This window comes from Scyliorhinus torazame, chromosome 15 (genome assembly GCF_047496885.1).
Source record: "Scyliorhinus torazame isolate Kashiwa2021f chromosome 15, sScyTor2.1, whole genome shotgun sequence".
NCBI classification, from domain to species: Eukaryota; Metazoa; Chordata; class Chondrichthyes; order Carcharhiniformes; family Scyliorhinidae; genus Scyliorhinus; species Scyliorhinus torazame.
Window position 1 is genome coordinate 126,600,175 of NC_092721.1, and position 19,667 is coordinate 126,619,841.

A 19,667-nucleotide genomic window follows, 5' to 3' on the forward strand; every position below is an offset into this window, starting at 1 on the left:
CATGTGTGACATGATTGACAAAATTTAACTACATCTTTATGTAGTCCAGGCCAATAAAAATGTTTCTGGATTTTAGCTTGAGTTTTCCTTATTCCCAAATGGCCTCCCACTGGTACCTCATGTGCAACTTGCAACACCTCCTTTCTATATCCTACCGGCAATACTACTTGATGAACTTCTGCCCACTTTTCATCCGCTTGCATATGTAAAGGTCTCAATTTTCTCATCAAGCCATTACTTTTACGGTAATAACACTCACTTTACTGGTATACACTCAGATTCCTCTTCTGTGTACGCTTCCTGATACATCCGTTTTATTTCTACATCTTTTTGTTCTAACTCCGCCAATTTTCCTGAACTAAAAATATCCGCCTCATCCTCCACCTGTTCTTGTTCTTTTTCAACCACCTAATCAAAAATCGTTTCTGATAATTGCACTTCAACTTCATCTTCACTCTTTGATTTGTCATCTTGTCTTAACTTGTGACTTTGCGACCTTGTTACTACACAATCCGGAAAAATCCCAGGATATTCATCCTTCAACACTTCAGTTGTCTGATTTTTCACTGGCTTATCAACCACAGTAGGCATCACTCCCACTTGCGATCCAGCTATATCATTACCCAAGATAAACTATTCCTGGACAAGATAGTTTCTCTATTACTCCTACTACCACTTCACCGCTCTTCATTGGACTTTCCAACCTTACCTTGTATAATAGAACACGACTCCTCTCACCCTGAATTCCACATATTACCACCTTTTCTGGCAGTATTCTTCTCAAACTACATAACTCCTCATCTCTTACCATTAAAGATTGACTAGCTCCCGTATCTCTTAAAATTGTGACTTCTTTACCTACTCCTCCTGATACACATGAGTAAACTTTACCCACACAAGTAAATTCTTTAAAGCGATCTGGCACCTTCTTATCAATCACCTCTTGATCAGGCTGTACAATCTTTTGCACTTCCTTCGCTTCACTTGGGCTTTCCTTTACCACTTTAACAAACCCCACTGTCTTATCCTGTTTTACCACATCAGCCTTCCCAGTGCTTTTCTTCAACCACCAACACTTACTTTACATGGCCTAGTTTATTACAGTGAAAACATTTGAAACTTTTCATTTCTTTTCCACTCTCCTGGATTTCTTTTTTAATCTGAGGTACACTCTCCTTATTATCTCCCATCAGATCACCTTTACTTTTACCACTTGAGCATTTCTATCCCTCACAGGCTGAAACTGATGTCCGAAACCAAGCTTTGATTTATGAACTAATTCATAATCATCTGCCATTTCGGCTGCTAACCTCGCAGTTTTAATCCTCTGCTCTTCCACATGAGTTCTCACTACATCAGGAATTGAATTTTTAAATTCCTCCAAAAGTATAATTTCTCTGAGAGCTTCATACATTTGGTCTATTTTCAAAGCTCTTATCCACCTATCAAAATTACTCTGTTTGAGCCTTTCAAACTCCATGTATGTTTGACCAAATTATTTCCTTAAATTTCTAAACCTTTGTCTGTAGGCTTCAGGCACTAGTTCATCTGCACCCAAGATGGATTTTTTCACCTCCCCATACGTCCCGACACCTCCGGTAGTGATGCAAACACTTCACTAGCCCTACCTACCAGTTTTGTTTGAACCAGTAATACCCACATGACCTGTGGCCATTTCATTTGTTTAGCTACCTTCTCAAATGAAATGAAAAAGTCTTCTACCTCCTTCTCGTCAAACCGTGGCAATGCTTGGACATATTTAAATAGATCCCCACCACGCCTTCGACTATGACGCTCATTCTCACTATCCCCATCACTATCATCCAACTGTACGTTTCACTTTATGTCTGCCAATTTTAACTGACTGTCATGTTTCATGGCCATTTTCTGAAGTTCAAACTCTCTTTGTCTTTTTCCCTGATCTGTATCTGCCTTTCTTTTTCTTTTTGTTCTGCTTGGGCTATTCTTTCTTTGTTTCTTTCTTTCTCCTTTTCTTTTTCTCTCATTGCACATTCAAGCTGCTTTAATTCATTTTCGTGTTCAAGTTGCTTAATCTGCAACTGGATCTTTGCCATTTCTAATGATTCAGACTGTATCTCAGGCAACTTTAAATGCTTAGCCACCGCCATAATTACCTCATCTTTTCGTATTTTGTCAGATAATGTTAACTGCAATGTTTTTGCCAAATCTAACCGTCTGTTTTTAGTCTCTGTCCGTAAGGTACTGCATGTGACCGTCTCCACCCCCAAAAACATCTGAGCCTCTGAAAGAGCCATTGTCCACAACACACTCCCCACTTAAACTAAAATACCACATCTGAAATGTAACCACAATATGCTCACCCCTCACTGTCTTTAAGTTCATTAAGCCAATCCAATAGATAGACTTTTGTCCCCCTCGAGCCCCCAATTGTTATGGATCAGAGTTTAGAGAACCCCAAAGTGTATCATGGAGTTCACCTGACCCACAACTTCTAATAGATTGTGGTATGGGGAGCACACGGCTCGCTCTACAGTTATGGTACAGCAGAAATGGAAAAGTATTTTTTTAAACAAAACAATGTTTATTCTATGAACTCAAGTTAACTTTTTTTAAAACAAACAGTGAATATCTTAGCAACCATTAATTCAACGATAACCCCCAAAGAGTACACTAAGGAATCCTTTAAGCTGTTCTTTTAACACCCAGAAGACTTAACAAACCTTTAAACATAAGCACATCAGAGTTTACATTCACTCCTGAAAACATTTATAATTCTTCTGAATTCACCAAATGATCAAGAGATATCCTTCATGGCAGAGAGAACAGCAATACAGCTGCTTTGACTGACTTCAGCTGCAACACACTGCAAAACGAAACCAAAAAGACAGATACACCCAAGCTTTTCTCAAAGTGAAATTAAAAAGCAGAACCAGAGCTCAGCTCCACCCACACTCTGACATCACTGCAGTAATATGAACAGCTAACCATTTCTTAAAGCGACATTCTCATGACAACTGCCAAGCTCTCTTTGAAACTCTAATTTCTGTCTCTCTGATTCCTTCTCTTGCTCTAATCTCGCAACTCAAATTTCTTCGTTACTATTTCTTTCTCCTCTCTTTCCTCATTAAACTGCAACTCAATTTCCATCTCCGCAAAGGTAACCTTCTTCAACTCAAGTTGTAGCTGAAGGTGTTCAAGATGACTATACCGTAAACTTTGCTCTGCGGCAATGCTGAATAAGCTCCCTGAGCTTTATCAGTCAGCACACATGGCAATAAAAGAGAGCCAAACTTTCCATGGCTACTTCTAATTTTCCAATTTTAAACTTCTAATGGGTGGCACGGTAGCACCGTGGTTAGCACTGTTGCTTCACAGCTCCAGGGTCCAAGGTTCGATTCCCGGCTTGGGTCACTGTCTGTGCGGAGTCTGCACATCCTCCCCGTGTGTGCGTGGGTTTCCTCCGGGTGCTCCGGTTTCCTCCCACAGTCCAAAGATGTGCAGGTTAGGTGGATTGGCCATGCTAAATTGCCCTTAGTTTCCAAAATTGCCCTTAGTGTTGGGTGGGGTTACTGGGTTATGGGGGTACAGTGGAGGTGTGGACCTAGGGTAGGGTGCTCTTTCCAAGAACTATTAAAGTTCTCCACTAGGTTTGTAATACACAGCAAAGGTTCACCTGCATTCAGGGAGATCCGGTGCTCCACTCCCCCTCCTCACGATGCTGCTCCATCGCCCCTCCCTCCCCCCACCCCCTGAGGCTCTCTAAGCACCATCGCCAGTGGCTCAGTCGTCAAAGCAAAAAGCATCGGAGACCGTGGACACCAGTCTCGTTCCCTAATGCAGGCCAAAATAGCCTGAGTTCACATTGTTCGTACAAACACTCGCCGTGGTAGCCCTATACAGCAACCTAGCCCAATCTATGAACCCTGCACAAACCCAAATTGTCTCAACACCTTAAACAAGTATGCCCACTCAACCCGGCCAAAAGCTTTCTCTGCATCCATATACACTATCACTTCTGTTTCCTGATCCTCCAGAGGCATCATAATCACATTCACCAGCTTTCTAATATTTGCCAACAGCTGCTGTCCTTCCGTGAATCCCATTTGATGCTCCCCTATCACCCCCGGCACACAGGCCTCTATAAGTGTCGTCGGCACCTTCGCCAACTGCTTTGCATCCACGTTTAGTATCGATAACGGGCAGTATGAGCCACGTTCCTCAGGATCCTTGTTCTTTTTTAAAATAAGCGAAATTGAAGCCTGGGATAATGTGGGCAGCAGCTCCCATCTACCGACCGATTCGTTATACATCTCTACTAGTAGAACTCTGCTGGGAACCCGTATGGATCCGAGGCCTTCCTGCACTGCATCGACCGCATGCACCCCATTACTTCCCCCAGCCCAATTGGGGCACCCAACCCCGCACCTTCCCTTCCTCCACCACAGGGCACTCTCGTCCGTCCAGAAGCTGATTCATGCCCTCATCCAACCCCAGATGCTCCGAACTGTGCAGTCTACAGTAAAAGGCCTCAAATAACCTGTTTACCTCCCCCAACTTTGTGACCAACTTACCTCCCAAATTCATCATCCGACCAATCTCCCTTGCCGCCACCTGCTGCCTCAACTGATGCGCAAGCATCCAGCTGGCCTTTTCTCCATATTCATGCATCACACTCCTGACACTACACAACTGCCCCACCGCCTGTTTCCATGTAAAAAAACGACCTTGGGCAGGAGCCATCTAATGTGCGACCACTCACTCCATTGCCCCACCGGAAGTCAAAATGACAGGCTTCTAAAGCTAGGGTTACCTGGATGACTAAAGTTATGGAGATTAAAAGAAAGGGTGGACGTGTGGGCTTAAGTAGGATGTTCTTTCCAAGGGCCGGTGCAGACCCGATGGGTCGAATGGCGTCCTTCTGCACTGTAAATTCTATGAAAAAGGAGGTTTATGATAAATGTTATGTTTAAATTCAGTAAAGAGCCAGGCTGAATATAAAAAGTACAGAGTACAAATTGAAGAAGAGAGTATGAGAGCAAATTAGTGAGCAACCTAAAAGGGAACCCCAAAAGTATTTTAAACGTTTATGTGGCATTTTTAAAGAATAGACTTGCAGACCACAAAGGTACAAACAAACAAAAACTTTCTTGGAAGGGTGTTTACTCAACAGGCTGTAAAAATGAACTGCCCGTTTGACCGTGGCCTATGACGTCACCAATACATCACATGATCGGACTCTTTAAAATGACCTTGTTTCAATTAGAAACAAACATGAATACCCAACTTTCCTCCCCCATTACGTTAGAGGTTCCTCCTATGACACACAATATAACGCTAACAATCAAAATTTACAATGTGAACCATTGATAAAACATGACATTTTGGAGGCGGTCAATTTCTGTGTGGTTGTCGGCGAACCTCGGGCATTTAGGTGTTGAGTGCAACCGCTGATGTTTTGGTGTACTTTGGACATCATCCATAGTTGTCTCAACTGGAGCCTACGTCATGTTTGCAGGTTGACCCGATGTTGAGATGCCTGCAACAGGGGTACTGTCTCCCACAGTTGTTTCTGGTATTGGCACGTTCTCAGCGATATCTCGGTCTTCACTTGGCACAGTTTGTTGTGGACTCTCAGCTGACTCTGCCTCTGGCAAACTAGTTCTAGTTAATAGAAGTTGATCAGCATGTCTCCTCCGCACTCCATTGTCCCGAGTTTAAACAGTATAGGAGGCAGGTCCTGTCTGTGCTAAGACAATGGCAGGTATCCACTTCTCACTGGTGGTATAGTTCCTTGCCAATACTTCCTGACTTTTCTGAAAAACACTGGGTTTAGCCCTGTTTTCACTTCGCAAAACCTGACTTTCCTGTTTCCTCACAACATTTTATTTTGTCTTAGGCAGCTTCAGCAGATCAAACACTGTGTGTAATTGATGTTTTGTTATGAGTAATGCCGGAGAACTTTGGGTTGTCGAATATTTTTTATTCCTGCATGTCATCAGGAATTGGCTTCAGCATTTAGACAATGATCCTTGCTCAAGAGTTACCTTCAATGAATGCTTCATTGTTTGAACAAACCATTCAGCCATCCCATTTGTGGCAGGATGATAGAGAGCCGATTAGACGTGTTGGATTCCTTTCTCCTGTCGATCATTTGTGAATTCTTGCCAAATGAACTGTGGCCCATTTTTACCAAAAAGTTGTTCACGGTAACCGAATCTTGCAAAAATCTTACCCAGTCTTTCTACTGTTAGCTCCGAAAACCTAAGGCACGACTTAATAGCTGCATTGCGCTTGAGTGAGAGCACGACGAGCACAAATCGCAGGATCAGCCAAGATCGTGAACAGCAGCGGGCGCTGATCGGTTTGTGATTTCACTGGCCCGCTCCCGTTGGCGAAATCAGAATCCTGCCATAATGTGGCAGGAAACAATAATCACCACTTAAGGCCAGTCTCCATACAATTAACGGGAGCGACCCCCTATCTAACCGCCTCCCCAGTAAGTTTCGGACGGCCGCTGAATAGTACATATTTTTAAAAACATGAAGGTGGCGGAAGGGCTTATGCAGAGATCCAAGGAGGTGAATAGCCATCTTCGCAGGAAGCAACGCCATGGATGCAGCGGACAACATCCGAACACCCAGGGGCTGGGCCGCAGCAGCGGGGGATATTTCCATGACCAGAGGGTGGGTGAGTGCACCGGGAAAGGGACCAGCGCCCGGTCCAAGTAATGATGCAAGCGGGTGTCTGGGATACAGGGTCTGGTAACCACAGCCCCCGCTGGTGGTCAGCCTCACACCCTCTGTATTTCCTTACAGATATTACACGAGATGGATGATTTCCTGGACCCTGCAGAAGCTGCCCTCGCACTTCCGGGTGCGGCTATGCAGAGCTAGGTCGCATATTCGGCAGCTCCTGCTTGGAACGGACTTTTGGGCTCTTTTACAGGGCCCCCACGGCATTTGTTTGACATTTCCCGGTGTGGGAAGAAGGCTGCAATATTCCCCCGACAGTGTCCCCCAGGAAGGGTATGTCTCTGCGTTGCCAGACACGTCAGAAACAGTAAAAGATTTGGCTGCAACTGCAGGATAAACAGGGCCTCTTCCAGCATGCAGGCGGGGGAAGGGCAAGCTTAAAGCTGCAAGCTGACCTGAGGGCCTGTATCAAAGGTGAATTCTAGCAGCAGAGGGAACAACTGTGAAAAGACCTCATCAAGGCCACTGAAGGGACTTCCGGTTGCGGTGATTCCTAGCTAGCCGCACGCTTCGGCGGCTCCAGCTCCGACGGACCTTCGGGCTCTTTTAAGAGCCCCAACGGAGAATTTTTTGACGACGCAACCCGGTGTGGGGTGTGTGAGAAGGGAGTCCCCCCCCCCCCCCAAACGAAGGAGGAAAAAACCGGTGGCGGCGGCTGCAGCGCGAGGAATAGTCGACCAAAGGGTCAGAAAGAGAGAAGTACAAGATGGCGGCGGAGAAAGCGCAGGCGACATGGGGGCCTGAGCAGGATGAAATTGTGAGAAGGTGCGTGGAGCTGCTGAAGAAGGAGGTGCTGACCCCGTTGCTACAGGCAATTGAGGGGCTCAAGGAGACATTAAAGACCCAGGAGACAGAGCTCCGCGTGGTGGAGCAGAAGGTGACAGATATTGAGGACGAGATCCTGGGCCTGGCGGTTAAGACACAGACGCACGAGGCACTTCATAAAAAGTGTACTGAAAGGATCGAAGCCCTAGAAAATGGAGCGCGAAGGAAGAACCTTCGGATACTGGGTCTCCCTGCGGGTGTGGAAGGAGTGGACTGTGGAGCGTACGCAAGTACGATGCTGAGCTCACTGATGGGTGCTGAGGCCCCTACGGGCCCCTTGGAGGTGGAGTGGGCAAATCGGATTCCGGCGAGAAGACCAAAAGCGGGAGAACCACCCAGGGCGATAATCGTGCGATTTTACCGTCTTAAGGATAGAGAAGAGGTCCTGAGATGGGCTAAAAAGGTGCGGAGTAGCAGATGGGAGAATGCAGTGGTACGGGTATACCAGGATTGGAGTGCGGAGGTGGCGAGAAGGAGGGCGAGCTTCAACCGAGCCAAAGAGGTGTTGCATAAAAGGAAGGTGAAGTTCGGGATGCTGCAGCCGGCAAGGCTATGGGTCACGTATCAGGAGAGACACCATTATTTCGAGACGGCGGAGGAAGCATGGACCTTCATCAAAGAAGAGAAATTGGATCGGAACTGAGGGACTGATGCTGCAGGAAATGTTATTGTTAATGTTATGGTTGAAGTTAATTGAGAAGTAAATTGGGAAGGGGGGAGACATTGGGGAAATGTGGGCGCCGGTGAGGGGGGAAAGACGGGACATAGTTGGAGAATGGGGAAGGGGAGGGGGAGGGGAAAGGGAACTGCGCCATAAGAGGCGGGTTAGGTAAAGGGATGTTCCCGCGCCAGAAAGAATAAGGCGGGAAGACAGGCGCAAGGCGGATGGGAGTTCCCCACACGGGGGGGGGGGGGGCGTCGAGGAGTGAGCAGGAGTAGCCGGGGTCAGTTGAAGTCAGCTGACTTACGGAAGTAATATGGGGGGAGCAATCATGCTAGAAAGAGATCTAGCGGGGAGGGGGGGAGGGGGTGGGGGGACAACTGGGTTGCTGCTGCGGAAATCCAAAAGGAAATTGCTAAAGACTGGGTGGGCGGGGATGGTGTGCGACGCTGGGAGAGCGAGCGGGAGCGCGGAGGCGGGATAATGGACTGGCCTAGAGAAGGTAATGGCTAGTCGACACGGGAGGGGGGCAGGTAGCCCCCTAGTGAGGCTGATCACGTGGAACGTGAGAGGCCTGAACGGACCGATAAAAAGGGCCCGAGTGCTCGCGCATTTGAAAGGACTAAGGGCAGACGTGGTTATGCTCCAAGAGACGCACCTAAAGGTTAAGGAAAGGATGGGTGGGACAGGTGTTCCACTCAGGACTGGACGCAAAGAATAGAGGGGTGGCCATTTTGGTGGGGAAATGGGTAGCATTTGAAGCAAAGAACATCGTAGCAGATAGCGGGGGTAGATATGTAATGGTGAGTGGCAGGCTGGAGGGAATGGAGGTCGTGTTGGTTAATGTGTATGCCCCAAACTGGGACGATGCGGGATTTATGAGACGGATGCTGGGGCGTATACCGGACCTGGAGGTAGGAAACTTGATTTTAGGAGGGGACTTTAATACGGTGCTGGACCCGGGGCTAGATAGATCCAGCTCAAGGACCGGAAGAAGGCCGGCAGCGGCCAAGGTACTTAAGGGGTTTATGGACCAAATGGGGGGAGTGGATCCATGGCGATTTCTTAGACCTAGGGCTAGGGAGTTTTCCTTCTTCTCCCATGTCCATAAAGTGTACTCCCGGATAGATTTTTTTGTTTTGGGAAGGTCGTTGATCTCTAGGGTGGAAGAAGCTGAATACTCAGCCATAGCGGTTTCGGATCATGCCCCACATTGGGTGGACCTGGAATTAGGAGAGGAAAGGGAGCAGAGAACACTCTGGCGATTAGATGTGGGACTGATGGCGGATGAGGGAGTGTGTGCAAGAGTGCGGGGGTGTATTGAGAGATACCTGGAGGTCAATGACGACGGTGAGGTCCCTGTGGGAGTGGTCTGGGAAGCACTAAAAGCGGTGGTCAGAGGAGAGCTGATCTCCATTGGGGCCCACAAAAGGAAAACAGAGGCCAAGGAAAGGGAAAGATTACTGGGGGAGATTTTAAGGGTGGATAGGGAATTTGCAGAGACCCCGGAGGAGGAATTGTACAGGGAGAGGAGGCGACTCCAGACGGAATTTGACCTTCTGACCACCAGAAAGGCGGAGGTACTGTGGAGGAAGGCACAGGGGAGGAGGTATGAATATGGGGAAAAGGCTAGTCGCCTGTTGGCTCATCAATTGCGAAAGAGGGCAGCAGCGAGGGAGATAGGAGGAATTAGAGACGAAATGGGAGACACGGTGCGAAGGGCAGGAAAGATAAATGAGGTGTTCAAGACCTTCTATGAGGAACTGTATAGGTCTCAACCCCCAGAGGGAGAGGAGGGGATGCGGCAGTTCCTGGACCAATTGAGGTTCCCGAAAGTGGAGGAGCGGGGGGTGGTAGGCCTGGGGGCACCAATTGGGGTGGACAAGGTTATTAAGGGACTGGGAAGCATGCAAGCAGGGAAGGCCCCAGGACCAGACGGGTTCCCGGTGGAGTATTACAGAAAATATGTGGACTTGTTGGCCCCGTTGATGGTGAGGACGTTCAATGAGGCCAGGGAAGGGGGGACTCTACCCCCGACGATGTCGGAGGCGACGATATCGTTAATTTTGAAGAGGGATAAAGACCCGTTGCAGTGCGGGTCCTATAGACCCATTTCATTATTGAACGTGGACGCCAAATTGTTGGCAAAGGTACTGGCATCGAGGATAGAGGACTGTGTCCCGGGGGTGGTGCACGAAGACCAGACAGGGTTCGTAAAAGGGAGACAACTGAATGTTAACGTGCGACGACTATTAGGGGTGATAATGATGCCCCCAGTGGAGGGGGAGGCAGAGATAGTGGCGGCAATGGATGCAGAGAAGGCATTTGATAGGGTGGAGTGGGAGTATTTATGGGAAGTGTTAAGGAGGTTTGGGTTTGGGAACGGGTTTATTAGCTGGGTTAGACTTCTTTATGGGGCTCCAACGGCAAGCGTAGTTACAGGTCGACATAGATCGGAGTATTTCCGACTATATAGGGGAACAAGACAGGGATGCCCGCTGTCTCCATTGTTGTTCGCGTTGGCAATTGAACCTCTGGCTATGGCGTTGAGAGACTCCAGGAAATGGAGAGGGGTGATTAGAGGGGGAGAAGAACACCGAGTCTCGTTATACGCGGATGACCTATTGTTATACGTGTCGGACCCAGCGGGGGGGATGATAGAGGTTATGCGAATTTTGAGGGGGTTCGGGGATTTCTCGGGGTATAGGCTAAACATGGGGAAGAGTGAATTATTTGTGATACATCCAGGGGACCAGAGTAGAGAGATAGAAGGCTTGCCTCTAAGGAAAGTGGAAAGAAACTTCCGATACCTGGGGATTCAGATCGCTAGGAGCTGGGGAACCTTGCACAGACTTAATCTGACACGGTTGGTAGAACAAATGGAGGAGGACTTCAAGAGGTGGGACATGCAGCCTCTATCGCTGGCGGGCAGGGTGCAAGCAATTAAGATGATGGTCCTCCCGAGGTTCTTATTTGTATTTCAATGTCTCCCTATACTAATCACCAAGACCTTTTTTAATAAAATAGACAGGAGCATCACGAGCTTCGTGTGGGCAGGGAAAGTTCCGAGAGTAAGGAGGGGGTTCCTTCAGCATAGTAGGGACAGAGGAGGATTGGCACTACCGAACTTGGGCGATTACTATTGGGCTGCCAATGTGGCAATGATACGTAAATGGATGATGGAGGGTGAGGGAGCGGCATGGAAAAGACTGGAGAGAAAGTCCTGTAAAGGGACGAGTTTAGAGGCGCTGGTGACGGCGCCGCTACCGATCTCACCTAAAAAGTTTACCACGAACCCGGTGGTGGCGGCAACATTGAATATCTGGGGACAGTGGAGGCGACAGAGAGGGGTGCGGGGAGCCCTGGTGGGGTCCCCAATCAGGAACAACCATAGGTTCGCCCCAGGAAGAATGGATGGAGGATTTCAGAGCTGGTACCAGTTGGGAATTAGGAGGGCGGGAGATGTATTTATAGATGGGACTTTTGCGAGCTTGGGAGCATTGGAGGAAAAGTATAAGTTGCCCCGGGGAAATTTCTTGAGATATATGCAGGTGAGGGCGTTTACTGGACAACAGGTGAGGGAATTTCCGCTGCTCCCGACACAGGGGATTCAGGACAGGGTGCTTTCAGGGGTGTGGGTCGGAGAGGGCAAGGTGTCAGAGATTTACCGAGAGATGAGGGAAGAGGGGGAGGAGTCGGTGGGCGAACTAAAAGGAAAGTGGGAAGAAGAACTAGGGGAGGAGATAGAGGAGGGTATGTGGGCTGATGCCCTAAGCAGGGTAAATTCCTCTTCCTCATGCGCCAGGCTTAGCCTGATTCAATTTAAGGTACTACATAGAGCACACATAACGGGAGCAAGATTGAGCAGGTTCTTTGGAGTGGAGGACAAATGTGGGAGGTGTGGCGGGAGCCCGGCAAACCACGCACATATGTTTTGGGCGTGTCCGGCACTGGAAGGGTATTGGAAGGGAGTGACGGGAGTGATTTCGCGGGTGGTGAAGGCCCGGGTCAAACCAGGCTGGGGGTTAGCTCTATTTGGAGTTGCGGAAGAGCCGGGAGTGCAGGAGGCGAAAGAGGCCGACGTTGTGGCCTTTGCGTCCCTAGTAGCCTGGCGCAGGATCCTACTCATGTGGAAGGAGGCGAAACCCCCCGGACTGGAGGCCTGGGTAAATGATATGGCGGGGTTCATTAAACTGGAGCAGATAAAGTTTGCCCTGAGAGGATCGGCTCAAGGGTTCACCAGGCGGTGGCAGCCATTTCTCGAATACCTAGGGGAACGTTAGAGGGAAGGCAGATGACCAGCAGCAGCAACCCAGGGGGAAGCTGGGGGGGGGGGGGAGGGGTGGTGGTTTAGTTTAGTTTAGGTCAAAGATAAAGGGGTTTTGTTACTTGTGTATTGTTAAAAATTTCTGTATTATTGTTGCGTTTGCTTTGTAAGAGGGGAAAAATTGTTGTTTGGGGAAAAAGTTTCAATAAAACATATTTTTTTAAAAAAGAAGCTGCCCTCGCGGCGATGCTGACAGGCCAGGCAGCCAGACGCTGGAGAAAGTAGCGGCAGCAGCAGCATCGACATGTGCAGGGCCCAGCCCATACCCTGAGTGCCCGGCTGCCCATCGGGTCAGGGAGGGACCCAGAGGGGGAGGCCGGCAACAGTCCAAGGTGTACAGGCATCGCTGGTCTTTCAAATAGATGACAGGCAGCGTGTGCCTCAGAGCGCTCAACCTCAACAAGGGGACGGTGCGGCACCTGTGCCATGTCCTCGTGGACTTAACACCACATGGAGGAGGAGGATCCCACTCATGGTGGCCGTCAAGGTCAACACATCCCTGAATTCTTACGCCTCAGGATCATTCTAGGACTCAAGTGGGGACTTGCGTGGCATCTCACAAGCTACAGCCCATAAGTGCATCTGTGAGCACACGGATGCCATGTTTGCCGGGGCAGCGAATTATATAAACTTTGACATGGACCAGGCCCAACAAGATGCCCAGGAAACCAGGATTCTCCACCATCGCCGGGATGCCCCAGGCCCAAGGGTAATAGATTGCATGCATGTCGCCTTGCAGTTCCCGGGCAGTCAGCAGTGCCCAACATCAACCGGAGGCGGTCCCACTCCCTGAACATCCACCTCATGTGCGACCACCACGTGTGTGCACACTCCCCAGGGAGTGTGTTAAGTGAGGTAGGTGGAAATCCCCGGCATCTTCGAGGATCACTCCGGGATCGCTGTTTTGCTCTTGGGGGATAAGGGGTACCCGCTGGTTCCCCCTGGTGATGCTCACTAAGCAGATGGCTGTGTCACTTCCTCCCAGGTGGCACTGGCTGCCCTGTGGCTGATCCTCGGAGGAACAGGGCACTCTGTCTGATCTTGACCACATCGAACAGTCTGACCAGGTCAGCATCCCCAAATTGTGGGACTTGCTCTGCAGGATCGGTTTAAGTGCTACCCTCCCTTATGAGCTGGGGGCTGGCAAGCGCGGTCCCAGTGAATCAACCAGCCCGCAGTCATTTGCGGCGTGAAGCCTGTGGGGCCTCATTAAGTGGACAAATTGACGTTTGATACCGGTGACGGCCTCGCCGGGCCAAGCGTTGGGAAGCTCACGGCAGTGCCCGCTTGCTACCACACTTTTCCATTAAATCATGCCCATTGTCTTCATAATGGTACATGTCTACCACAATGAAAAACATTTGCCTTCGAGTGGTCCGGCATAATTTATGTGAACTCTCTGCCATGGCTCCTCTGGCCATTCCCATGGATGTAATGGTGTTGTGGCGGCAGGTTTGGAACCTTTGCACAAGCTGAACACGTGCTCGCCTTCTCCTCGATTTCGCTATGGAGCCTTGGCTCACCTTTTTTGTATCACATGGATCTTTTTCCCTTTTCAGTTTTCCATTTGATACACTTGGTTCTTGCTTTTTATAATTCTTGTTTAGAACTTGTTTCTTTCTCCAACACATACGTTTGATGTGCCCATTTTAACCACAATTCCTGCATTTTGCATCCGCAATCTGCTGCTGTGTGATCAGTTTTTGAACATCGGTGGCAATGTCGAACATGTGTCGGTGTTTAAGTCTCAGCCAACATTTTATGGATGTTGTTGTACAAGCTTAATTGTTGGGCTTCCTTAGCTGCTAATTCCATAGAGATTGCGATTTCTGAAGCCTTTAGGTTTAGATTGCTTTCTGTTAACAGCCACATTTGGATAGCTTCACTTCTTAACACATACACTCTAATGGTATTGTTCAAGACAGCTCCAAATTCATAGTACTCGGCTAATTTCTTCAAAGTATCTGCACATTGTGTGATTGATTCATCATCTTGTTGGTTGCGCTTATGGAACCAGAACCTCTCGATGATGACCAAAGGTTGAGGTGAGATGTGACACTGCAATATCTCCACAAATTCATCGTAGGTTTTTGAGCCTGGTTTTCCTGGCTGCACTAGACTTTGCAGGTGATCAGTATATGAGCACCACAGCTCTACACTCTCACCATAGGGTCCCACGGCACTAAAGATTCCCCCCATTATTACTATGGAAGGCTTGTGTATGCAAGATGTGCCACAAAGCTTTTAGCACAGTCTCACCTAGTTTCAGACAAGGTGCCCCTAAGCTCAGCCTGTTTGGAACACCCACAGCTCTAAACTATTGTTACAGGGTACTTGCTACTCACCATTCTCCTTGTCTTCCAGGTCTTTCCAGGCAAAGCACGTGGCAAGCTTCTTATCAATCTTGTTTTCTCTAAAATCTGTGTTTAAATTTCGGTTCCATTGATGGCTCCTATCTATATTTGGCATCCCTCCGTTGCCAGCTTTGGTGCAATTCAGGACGCAATCTGGCCGTTAAAACCCGTGGGAAGCCTCTCGCAAGATATAGTGGCCTTGTTACACCTTGCGAGATGTAACGAGATCTTGCGAGGCATCACGATCTGATCCCGTCCACAATGGGCAGGATCTAGATTTGAATATTTAAGTGTGCAGTCAGGCTCACTTGATTATGTTCGTGCAGGAGTTAACCAAGGCATGAGATCTGGTCTCCACCATGGAACAGGTGTACCGGCAGTTGGTTGTTGGGGGGGGACTATAAGTGACTCCAGACCGACAGCAATGTGGTTAAACCTTAACTGCCCTCTGAAATGGCCGAGCAAGCCACTCAGTTGTGCCAAAATAAATGAAACTGGACTGACCACCTGGCATTGACACGGGCACGGAAGCAGCAATGAGACAGCCAACCTTGCAGAGTCGTTCGTACTAACATCTGGGGCTTGGTTCCAAGATTGAGAGAGCTGTCCCACAGGTTGGTGAAACAACAGCCTGACATGGTCATACCCACAGAGCCATACCTTACAACCAACGTCTCAGACATCACTATCGCCATTCCTGAGTATGTCCTCTCCCACTGACAGGACAGACCCAGCAGAGATGGTGGCACAGTGGTATACAGTTGGGAAGGAGTTGTCCTAGGAGTCCTCAGCATTTACTCCAGACCTCATGAAGTCTCATGGCATCAAGTCAAACATGGGCAAGGAGGCCTTCTTCTGAGTACCACCTATTGCCCTCACTGAACTTGTGAATCATTACGCCTCCAAGCTGAACATCAATTGGAAGAAGAACTGAGGGTGGCAAGGGTACAGAATATACTCTGGATGGCAAACTTCTATGTCTATCAGTGACAGTGTTTCGGTAACACCACTACTGGCCAAGTTGCCTGAGTCCTAAAGGAAATATCTGCTAGATTAGGCCTTCAGGTACTCTGGGAACCAATGAGGGAAAAACCTATACACCTTGTCCTTGCCAATCTACCTTATCTGCTATACATCTGTCCATGAGAGTTTAGGTTGGAGTGACCATCACACAGCCTTTTGTGAAGACAAAGTCCCACCTTCACACTGAGCATACCCTCTATTGTGTTGTGCAGCACGTGCTTCATGTGAGCTAAGATAAATTCAGGACAGATCTAGCAACTCAAAAGTTGTGCATGCATGAGGTGCTGTGGGTATTCAACCACAATCTGTAACCTCATGTGCTGGCATATATCTCACCGTACTGTTACTATCAAGACAAGGGATCAAACTTGATTCAATGAAGAGTGTAGGAGTTCTTACCACGAGCAGTGCCAGGCACACCTAAGAATGAGGTGCCAATCTGTTGAAGTTACACCACAGGACTACTTGCATGTCAAACAACGAAGCAGCATTCAGTAGATAGAGCTGAGCAGTTCAATCAAAGCTCTGCTGTCTTGCCCATCCAGTTATGAATAGTGGTGGGCATTAAACAACACAACTAACAGAAGCAGGTGTATTCACAAATATCCCCATCCTCAATTATTGGGAGGGCCCAACACGTCAGCGCAATAGAATCTTCAGGTAAAAGGGCCGAGGATATATTCCATCTCGGCCTCTTCCTGAGGTCCACAGAATCACAGATATCAATCTTCAGCCAATTTTATTCACTCCATATGATTTCAAGAAATGGCTGAAAGAAATGGATGCTGCCACAAAGAGCTAATAAGAGTGACTGTCCTTGACATGAAGGCAGCATGTGACTGAGTGTGGGTCGAGGAGCCCTAACAAAATTGAAGTCAATAGGAATCGGGGAAAACTCTCCACTGTTGGGAGTCATAACTAGTGAAAAGGAAGACAGCTATGGTTGTTGAAAGCCAATCATCTGAGTCTCAGGATTACCCTGCAGTGGTGCTCTTCGGCAGTGTTAAGGCCCAACCATCTTCAGCTGCTTCATCAGTTCATTCCCTCTAACATGAGGCCGGAAGTGGAGATGTTCGTTAATGATTGCACAGTGTTCAGTACCACTTGTGACTCCTCAGATACTGCAGCAATTCATGTCCATGTGCAGAAAGACCATACAATATTCAAGTAACATTTGTGCCACGCAAGTGCCATACAATAACCATTTCCACTAAGAGAAAATGTAACCATCTCCCCATGACATGCAATGGCATTATCATCACTGGCATCCCCACGATCAACATCCTGGGAGTTACCATTGATCAGAAACTAAACTGAACTGAACTGAAACAGCCATATAAATACTGTGGCTACAACTGGAGGTCAGAAATTGGGAATTCTGAGGTAAGTAACTCGCGTGACTCCCCAAAGCCTGTCCACTATCTGTATGGAATACTCACCAACTGCCTGGATGAGTGCAGCTCCAACAACATTCAAGTAGTTCAACACTATCCAGGGCAAAGCAGCTTAGAATCTGTGGTGAACGTATTGTATTAACCATTCACCATGTATCTCACTGTATCACGCTGTTGCCCATGTGGGCTCCACCTATGGACTAGTGTACGATATTACATAGAATATATCATGTTGGTACCCTTGTGGGCACCGCCCCTGGCTCTGCCTCTTGAGGGGAGGTATAGAGAGCAGCAGCCCTGAAGGCAGAGCAGTCGCAGGCAGGCACTGTTCTAGTTGATTAAAGCCACAGTTTACATCTACTCTCTGTTTTGTGTGAATTGATGGTCGCATCAATTTAATCGACTACAACACCACAATGGAATTGGCCCTCAAACCTGACCGACTGGAATTCGACCCACAGGCCGCGGAGGCCAAAGGGATTTTTTCGCACTGGTTCCGCTGTTTCGAGGCCTACCTCGCCGCCACCTCCTCGCCTTCCGTCTCCGACGATCAGAAGCTGAGCCTCCTCCACGCCGGGTGAGCCATCGAATCTCTGTGCAACTTGAGGAAGCCTCCACATACGCAGACGCCCTCGCGATGCTGAAGCGCCTATATGTAAGGCCAGTGAACGAGGTGTACGCACGGCATCTCCTCGCCACTCGCCTCCAACGCCCCGCGGAAGGAGTACTTACGTGACCTCAAAGTCCTCGCGCGCAGTTGCAACTACCAGGCCATTACGGCCTCAACATATGAACCTCGCCGTCCGGGACGCCTACATGGCTGGAGTCAGGGCCAACTACATGAGACCGCGTCTACTCGAGAAAGGTGCCCTCGACCTGGGAGAGACGGTAAAGCTTTTTACCTCCCTAGAAGTTGCGTTCCAAAGCCTCAACGCGTTCCCGTCTGATCACGCGACCCCCTCGTTGACCCCCGACCAGAGAGTACCCCAGGCCTATGCCGCACGGCTGCCCGCCCAACCCAGGGGACTACCCTGCTATTTCGGCGGCCAGCACCAGCACCTCAGGCAGCGTTGCCCGGCCCGGAACGCGAACTGCAGCGACTGCGACAAAAAGGGACACTTCGCCAAAGTTTGCATGGCCAGGTCCAAATCCTCAAAGTCACAGGCCTGATTCTCAGACTCACAGGCCCGCAGACCCCGCAGTGTGGCTGCGTGCCTGCCGGCTCCGCCCCCTCCGGACGCGTCATCTGCCTCGTGTTGTCCGTGGGGGCAGCCATCTTCAAGCCGCACAACATGTGCGACTCACGGGGGGCCTCCATCTTGGCCACCGTCTCCCACGCGGCCCGCCACGTGCAACTCATGGGAGCCGCCATCTTGGACGCCATCTTCCTCGCCGTCCGACACGTGCGACCGACGGGGGCCGTCATCTTGGCCACCATCTGCAAAACCGCCCGACACGTGCGACCGACGGGGGCAGTCATCTTGGGACCACCCATCTCGTCCGACCATGCCGGCTACCACGGTCACCCTTGACCAGTCGCGACCAAAACACCTCCGGAGCTCCATGATGACCATCCGGGTCAATGGACACGAAACGCCTTGCCTGTTCGTCTCCAGGAGCACGGAGAGCTTCATTTAACTAGACATGGTAAGGCGCTGCTCGCTCCCAATCTTCCCTGCACGTCAAGCCATCTCCCTCGCTTCTGGGTCGCACTCGGTGCAGATCCGGGGGTACACTGCCGCAAACCTTGCAATACAGGGCGCCAAGTACGCCGATTTTAAACTATATGTACTCCCTGACCTCTGTGCCCCTCTCCTGTTGGGACTGGACTTCCAGTGCAACCTCAGGAGCCTAACCCTGAAGTTCGGCGGGCCCCTACCCCCACTCACCATATGTAGCCTCGCGGCCCTGATGATCGACCCTCCCCCACTCTTGGCAAATCTCACTGCCGACTGTAAGCAAGTCGCCACTATAAGCAGGCGGTACAGCATCCAGGACAGGACTTTTATCAGGTCCGAGGTCCAGCGACTCTTGCGGGAGGGCATCATCGAGGCCAGCAATAGCCCCTGGAGAGCTCAGGTGGTGGTCGTCAAGATCGGGGAAAAGAACCGGATGGTTGTAGATTACAGCCAAACCATAAACCGGTACACGCAACTCTATACGTACCCCCTTCCCGGATCGCAGACATGGTTAACCAGATCGCTCACTACCGGGTGTTCTACACGGTAGATCTGAAGTCTGCATACCATCAGCTCCCAATCCGCCCAGGTGACCGCCACTACTCGACCTTTGAGGCAGACGGCTGCCTCTTCCACTTCCTCCGGGTCCCCTTCGGCGTCACAAACGGGG

At 49.4% G+C, this 19,667-nt stretch overlaps 1 protein-coding gene across 3 annotated transcripts in view; it reads left to right on the forward strand.

Annotated features, from left to right (window-relative positions):
- LOC140391804 (coiled-coil domain-containing protein 138-like) overlaps positions 1 to 19,667 on the forward strand; it is a 183,847-nt gene that overhangs the window by 129,514 nt on the left and 34,666 nt on the right. The gene's annotated exons all lie outside the window — the stretch shown is intronic.